The 8,214-nt window shown below is 36.8% G+C and overlaps 1 non-coding gene across 1 annotated transcript; it reads left to right on the plus strand.

The window, feature by feature from the left end:
- The first annotated feature begins 7,241 nt into the window (after positions 1-7,241).
- Positions 7,242-7,313, plus strand: trnap-cgg. The gene has a single exon. It is a non-coding gene; the product is annotated as a tRNA-Pro (tRNA).
- Positions 7,314-8,214: the final 901 nt, after the last annotated feature.

An 8,214-nucleotide genomic window follows, 5' to 3' on the forward strand; every position in this document is an offset into this window, starting at 1 on the left:
AATGAATCAGAGTGCTCCTGTCACTTTGCGTTTGGCTCATAATGAAGGACAGAGGTATCAAAGAGATCAACGTTAGACTGATAAGAGACACTCGCTATGAATTGAAGAGAAACCTGTCTCCCACATTTTTATGTAACTGACTTACTTAGAGCCAGTTCAACGATTGTCTGTTTAGATTTGGAGACAATGAGAGAAATGCATCTGGATTGAATATGATCCGAATGCCATTTGTTTTGTCCACCTTAAAGTTCCTTAATCCTTGAACTCTATAAGCCGTCATGTTAGGACACCTATTTTACTTCTGAGGCCTTAGTCTACATGCAAACCAAAGTCATTGGAATATCTATTTTCAATGAGTGCTTTCTAAAACTGAGCAAAACCATGAGAGCTTTATGCCCCCATGGAACTCAATATTCAGCATTGTTGGAGTTAAATGTTTGCACTGTACTGATGGCAAACGTCACGTATAGTGTAACATTGATTGTTTTGCAGAAATCAGCAGTCTGGAATCAGTCGGGACTCCTTGTTACTTGTGCTGTGGATTACTTGTGCTGTGCATCAGGATTAATGTAACGGAAGCCACTCCACAGCTAACCTTTTAAAAATAACCTTTGAAAAGTACTCAGGCTGCCCGCTGTACATTTAAAAATTATAATTTTAGAAAAGAGTGGACTATTCTGCCAGATATCATTTTGCTTTTGAAATTTCTCTAACAGTTGGGAGTTCAATGAGCAGAGCTGCGGGAGTATACTGAAGTAAACATGCGTGAAGCTCTGATTTTTACTCAGTTGGTGAACAGTGCAAGCAGACAAAATAAACACGGCTCCTTGTTCATACTACTGCAAGGAATGTTGTGATATATGTAAGGATCATAACAGGTTTTTTTTAAACAGTTTTCACCAATTATATGCTCATATTGCTAAAAACACTGTATTCTCCCAAATTTGATCTAAAAATGAACTGAGCTTTTTTTTTGCAGTGATGTGCACACATCAGTTTCTGGCAATGAATGTAATGCATTGTGAATCAAGTTGCCGATATGAGCAGCACTGTTAACAGTGTTTTGAGTGCCCATGGTGACCATTAAATTTTTTTGCTAGCAAGTCCTTAATACTGACTTGTAGTGTAAAAGCGAAGATAGAAATGTGAGACAGAGAGAGGGACTCGGAGTCAGACATGGAAGGATCAGTGAGAGAGAAGGGCAGGCAGAGACAGAGAGACACACCGACTGAGGTAGAGAGAGAATGAGGTACGGAAAGAGACTGCATTGGTGAGAGAGAGAGAGAGAGAGAGAGAGAAAGTATATGTTATAGAAACAGAGAGTCATAGAGAAGAAAAAATCATAGAGAGAAAAAGAGCTGGCACAGTGTGTTATTACAACAACAATAATTGTTGTAATAACATTACAATAATATTATTATTACAATATCATTAATAATATTAATATCATAACACAATTATTATTATATTATATTAATATTATTTATTATTTATAATAATAATAAATGTGTTATTACTTTTGTATAGCGTCTTTCGTGTCAGGAGGACATCCAAAGGTGCTGAGACAGTACAGCTCCTGATAGAACATTGTTTTCACTGTAACCAATTTGCATTATGCGTACTCTCGTTATATTAATTTTGTTCAGGGGTCAGGCAGCTGTAGAGGAAGAAGCAGGCAGCATCATCTGCCTTTAAGGCTCTGACAATATAATTGCATGACTGCCACCTTAGATCCACAGTGAATTCAGTCTCAAGCTTGTATTCTCTGTTAGGCTGTCCACTCCCGAGGCGCCTTCACTCGGATTTAAATATGTCTGAATCAGGGAAGTTGCAATATTTCCTTACATGAATAAACATTGATGAAACACAAGCAATTACAGCCGGAATGCCATGTTTCATGTCTGTATTTCAACACACAGTCATACACAAGATGCATTTATTTCATGAACCACTAATACAATTACAATAAACTAGAAGGGAACCAGTCAAAGGAATGTAAACCTTGCTTCTGTTCAGGTGCGCCCAGTTTTATATTTTTTACCCATATTGCTAGGTTTCATTGGATCCCTGGCTCCCAGTGGACTGACTTCAGGACCCTCACATTCATCTACAAATCCATATATGCCCCACCCCTCCCCTCCCTTCCAGCTTCACTTGTCCCTCTGCATTCCTCGACCCCTGTGCCTCAATATTGTTGTCTGAAACTTCAGTCACTGGACTCATACCCCCTGAACTTCCTCCATAAATCCTTCCACCTCATTGCCTTCCTATCTGCATTTAAAAGCCTCCTGCAAACCTACCTCTTCGACTATTCTTCAGGCACTTCCCTCCTCCCAACTTGATGCCTGGCACCATCTCTGTAAAGTGATTATTCTCCATATATTCACAGTATATTCTGTGAAGCGCTTTGAGACATCTCAAAGATGTGATAGGGCACTATATCAAATGCAGGAATTATTATTATTATTAAAAGTGCTTCAAAGTGTTACTTTAAATGAAAGGCCAACTATTGGATGTGACTAAAATTGTGAATTACTCAATAGAATATGTGTGTGCTGTATATTTACAGTAATCAGAATGAATTATTAGTAACAAATTTGAGTGAATGAATGGTAAGTCTTTGTTCTTGCATTTAATCCTGACAGTGAGGCTTGTTGGGAAAGATATCAGCATGAATGACTGTTTGACGTTGGAAATGTCACCTCGGGATGTAAAGTACATCTCCCCAGGCAAGCATATATATGTCACACCAACTTGCAAGAAGTTAGCCCTCAATCGAGATTAGTTTGGAGTCAAGTTCTGTCAAGTCTGCAAATCATATATTATGTTCCCTGGAGGAGACCTACTTTATGTTCCAAGGCATTTTTTCTGGCTTCATTTATGCTGCCCTTTTCCCAGTGAGCATTTTTTGAACCTCTATTGTTTTATTCTGACTTTCTGTTAACTCAACAAAAAAAGTCAGCAATAGCAATTACAGTATATCAATCCAAACAAATACAGATCAATCACACAAACTGACAGACAGACATTAACTTATCCATCCAAAAATGTACTCATACAATCCTACCTCCCAAATAGCAGATTTGATGGATTTTTTTAATACGATAAAACACTTAGGTCCAGGCACCATCAACAAATTTCCTAACAGACTGAAAGAAGACCAAATTTTTCCCTTCTTCAGATTTTAATCACTCAAGTCAGGTTTATTTAGATTCTATTTGTAAATTTTCGATGAATATTTACTTGCAGGAGTTTGCTCCAACAGATATATTAAAAAATCAAAACAGAGCCCAGTTTAAGTAAATTGTCTGGTCACTTCAACAAGTGTAGGTCTCCCATTACATGCCAAACAGGATCATCTGGCACTCAAGTACAAGGTCCATCTCAAGTCCTACATCTTCTACCATGCTTTGGGGACATCTTTTCCCTCCTCCCCCACTCAGCTCCCATCCCCAGCTCAGATGTTGAGCTAGTATCATTAAGCCCCTTGGGGTGTCCTCCCGATGTCAAAGGTGCTATAGAAATGTAAACTTGGATATTGTATTCTAAGTCACCTGTTTCACAAATTGAAACACTTCATTAACTTCAATAAAAGCAACTTGCATTTATATAGACCCTACACATAATGTCTAGGAGTGATTGAAGTGTAGAAGGTAATCCCACAGAAGATACAATGAAAGTCGTTCCACAATAATACATCTCAAAAGATTGACAACTTCAAAATGTTTGTGTCAATCTGCCCGGGTTATAGTTAAATTGATTAAGTCTTACATTGAATAAGCTGAAGGCATGCATTGAATGAAACTTCTTTTTTACTTTAAGTAAATGTTATCCATATATTGGAAACAATATCTCTTTTTAGTTAATGATCCATGGTATGCCGGGAGCACACAAGTTTATCTGAAAATCCAAAACAATTATTAAATTAACCATTGCACTGTTGGCAGAAGTACAGTCACTGTTGTCTCTGTGAGCTGATCAGCTCCATACAATAACTGCTGAAGAAAAATATGCTAATACATCAAATGAAACCATCAGTATAGTTCCATTTGTGCACAATTTGAAAGATCACGAGAGATATGTAACTGAACATAGGAATAATAGCAGTTGGACCATTAAGCCAGTTCCACACCTAATATTCTCGGAATTAGGTAAGCAGGATATGTCTCCCTTTGGGGACAGAGTTTGCATTCCAATCCAAAAGACACGAATTTCCATGTGTAGGTGGGATGCATGGAAATCTCAGTTGGTTTTTAACATTGCGATAGGTTTCCTCATGTGTTTGACACCTTGCTGACCAAGACAAAAAATTCCACTATTTCATTAGTTCATGGCAGATCTTAAACATGGTGATGGGTTTCTATTTGTGGCAGGTATCCAGCTGCCCAAATAAAAAATAAACCAATTTGTCAATCTGATTTTTTCAAAACCATTAATACCCTCACTTCCTAAGTATTTATTGATCACCTTATTCAATATTGAACATTTTCAGACTTAGATTTCTCCTGTTAGTAAAGAGGAATATATTGAATATTTTACATCTAGATTGCCAATTTGATAAATAATAGGTCATATCCAGCACAGACACATGGCCAAATGGTCTTCTTATTTGCTGTAAATTTATTTGGTTCTCTGGTTATGCATTGCTTCAATAACAAACATTTCCCTTCAATCTTAAAAAGTTATTATGGCAATCAGAGAGTGAAACTTCCTTTAATTGTCTATGAACTGGTCAAAAGTTAGGAAGGACCACCGTAATGGATCATAAGAAATGATGAGATGAGAAAAGATAATTTGGCTCATAAAATTATCCTATCCCTATTGCTGCACCTTTTATCAGGGTTCAGTTATCAACCAGTTACAACTAGAGACTGGAAATTAGAGCTTTTATCATTCAAGCTAAAAGGGTTAAGGGGTGCCCTGATAGTGGTCTTTCAGAATATGAAGATCAGTAGAAATAAATATCCAGCAAGCCAGCAACACAAATTTAAGGTAAATCAAATCACACAAATCAATAAAGGAGAGGTTAGAAAACGGAATCTTTACCCAGAAATTAGTTGGGGTATGCAATTCTCTGCCACAAACTGTCGCTAAAGCAAAATCCATATCTTATTTTAAAAGGGGATTAGATAGATGGTTGGACAAAATGGAACAATAAAAGAGATGGGGATCAAGCAGGAGGCAGGGATTAGATTAAGTGTCTCACTTGAAAAAAAATTACGCCACACTAAATGGACAGAAAGGTCAATTCATGTGCTGTAACATTCAATAATCATTTAAAATCTACTTTCAAAAGTTTCAGTAAACTTTCTCATGGTTAACACCTCTGTCCACACACAGACACACACACACAAACATACACACACACATACACAACTCAAAATCCAGAATATATATGTGACCTTACACTCTACATCATTGATATACCTTCTGCATTCCTTGGTATGCAGAAAGGGGAGACATTTGAAATTAGTACAGTCAGCTCCATTGGGGAGCTAGCAGCAGGTTAGGCTCAATGGGTCGACTGGTCTCCTCCTTTGGTTCAATTTCTAGGATTGCATATGATCCGATTTGCAGAATCCCTTCACATATTTCTTAATTTTTAAAAAACTGTATGTATCTCCTAGTTGTAGGTTCCTCTAATAGTCTTAGGGGTCCAGATGAACTAGGACTGATTGATAGAAGAGATCATGACAGGCTCCGAAACCCTCCAAAACGATGTTATTTGGGGCTTCAGATAGTCGAGGCTGACTGCTGACTGATCTGGAGCACTTAGACTCTTGACTTCACACCTTCTCAAAGCTCAAATTCTCATCTTCCCTCTGGGTGTGTTGAACATTTCAGCATCAATTTTCCATGTCTATTACAGAGCTCTGGGCCACTCCTGTACCCATCCTGGACGTTGTTATTTTCACTCAAGTGGTTATGTGAATACAGGGTGACCAAAAAGTAGTGATACCATTACATTGTCTAATATGTCTCAAAGAAATTATGATTTTTTTTAGATCAAAGGGTAGATATCACAACTTTTCGGTCACCCTGTATGCTTTGTGTAGTTTTTTTCGTTGTATTGTCTCCTGATTTGTTTTATCGGTGGAATTAGTAATGATAGTTGCTGGCTGTATGTGATTCTAGTATCACAATTGCCTCATTTACCCACATGTTAGGTACTGTGGTTTAATGTTTTTATAAAATAAAAATAGTTGAGAAATTTAATTTTGGAAGGTTAGAAATGTGATAAAGACATATTTCTTATTAAGATATTTGTTATTAAATATGCGTTTAAAAATGTGATAATCACACATTTATTATTGAAAAATCAGTCAAGAAATAGAACAAATGTGACCACTATTTCTCATTTATAGAAGCGACAACCATCATATTCCAAACTACATTCATCCAACTTTCTACACTTAACCTTAAAATCTTCTCTCATGTTACTAATCCGATAATTATCCTGTTCTTTTTATAGGTGCCAATCAGCACATCATAATTCCTTTTTCTGCTAATTTATTCTGTATCTTTTGCTCTATGGCAATAAACTCTTTTTATCTAACCTCTTTTTAAAGCTTGTTAATTTGATACTTGTGTTTAATTCTCTTTTTTTCTCTCTAGCCCTCCAGCACAAACTCTTGGTTCTATCAAATAGCTCATTTTTATAATAGGATTTTTGATCATCTTGGTTTGTAAATCCTTAAGATTACAGCCATATATAGCTTAGCATACTGTTACACATAAATGCCTTAGGCACCAGGCCACACTCCCACATCAAGGACATCCAGAGCATTTTAGTTTCAATGAACAGTTAAGGGGAGATTAGAAAGATTTTTTTTACACAGAGAGTTGTTAGGATCCATATTAGCTTTTAAGAGGTAACTAGATAGATATCTACAAAAGAATCATTTGCAGGGCGAAATGAGATTGAATATATTGCTCTTTTAAAAGAGCCAGAACAGATACGATGGGCTAAATGGTTATGTTCTATATTGTAATTTCCGATGGCTCCATGGACCTCTTGTGATCTGGTTAACAGGTGCTTTTTTAGTGGGGGTACTGATTTCCTGACTGATGTGTCTCAACCAGGGAAAGAATATCTACAGTTTACTGATGCAAATCCAGCTCAATGGATGGTTGTTCCATCTGAAAAACTAGCTATACAAACATCTGCCCCCTCCCCCAATTGCTTTCCCCAAAGAGTTCTGTGCTGTATCACTCTATGTATAATTCCACGTTATTCGTGGAGTCCTGTAGCTCAGTGGTTAGAGCGCTTGCCTCGGAAGCGAGAGATCTGGGTTTGATTCCTGGCAGGGCAAATTTTGGCCAAGTTTTGTTACTCCATGCGTCTCTCTTTACCTAGCAGTAAGTAGGAACCCGGTTGTTGGTTGATTGGTGGAATGCTTTTCTGGGGGTAATAATTCTTTAAAGCAAATTATAATAATAAATCCACGACTATTTTGGGGCACTGCTGTGTGCAATTGGCTGCCGCGTTTCTCCCACAAAATATACAGTCCATTCACTTTACAGTATAATCTGTGAAGTGCTTTGAGGCGTCTCAAAGATGTGATAAGGCCCCATATAAAATAAAGAGATTATTATTATATTTATCTATAATACAGCTAGAATTGTTATAAACTTTAGCAAATGTTGCTATGTATTTGTGCCATTGCCAGGGTTGTTAAGTATGTACATTTTAGTTAGCATTGACAAGTACCTGCACTACATTTAGCATTATGGCTGCTCTGTGCTGTGAAAGATGAAAAGCAAAATGTTCGACTTTGATCAATTCCACAATTGGAGCAAAATTGATTTGACAGTGAACAACACCAGAAATATATTGGTGTGCCTAATGGCTGCAGAAGTTTTTAAAGTTTTCTTCCACATATTATTTTGTTTACAAACCGAAAAATAAATCAATAAGGTTTTAATTTCAGAAGTAAGAAGAGATGTTTTTAATTGACAAGTTAAAGCCATGTTTGGATAAAGCAAAGATATTGGATCTCACAAAAAGCATATGATCTCTTGATTGTCAGTTTTGGAACCTAGAACCATAGAAATGTACAGTTCAGAATGACTTCTCCCTTCTGACTCTCAGACAGGGCCATTTATTTAGTCCCTACTTAGCTTCTCCTTTTCAGATATTTATATATAAATAAATAAATTATCTAATTCACTCTTAAAAAGTTAGATAGATTCTGCTTCAACCTTGCTTCAAAG

The sequence above is a fragment of the Callorhinchus milii genome, unplaced genomic scaffold (genome assembly GCF_018977255.1).
Source record: "Callorhinchus milii isolate IMCB2004 unplaced genomic scaffold, IMCB_Cmil_1.0 Scaffold2, whole genome shotgun sequence".
NCBI classification, from domain to species: Eukaryota; Metazoa; Chordata; class Chondrichthyes; order Chimaeriformes; family Callorhinchidae; genus Callorhinchus; species Callorhinchus milii.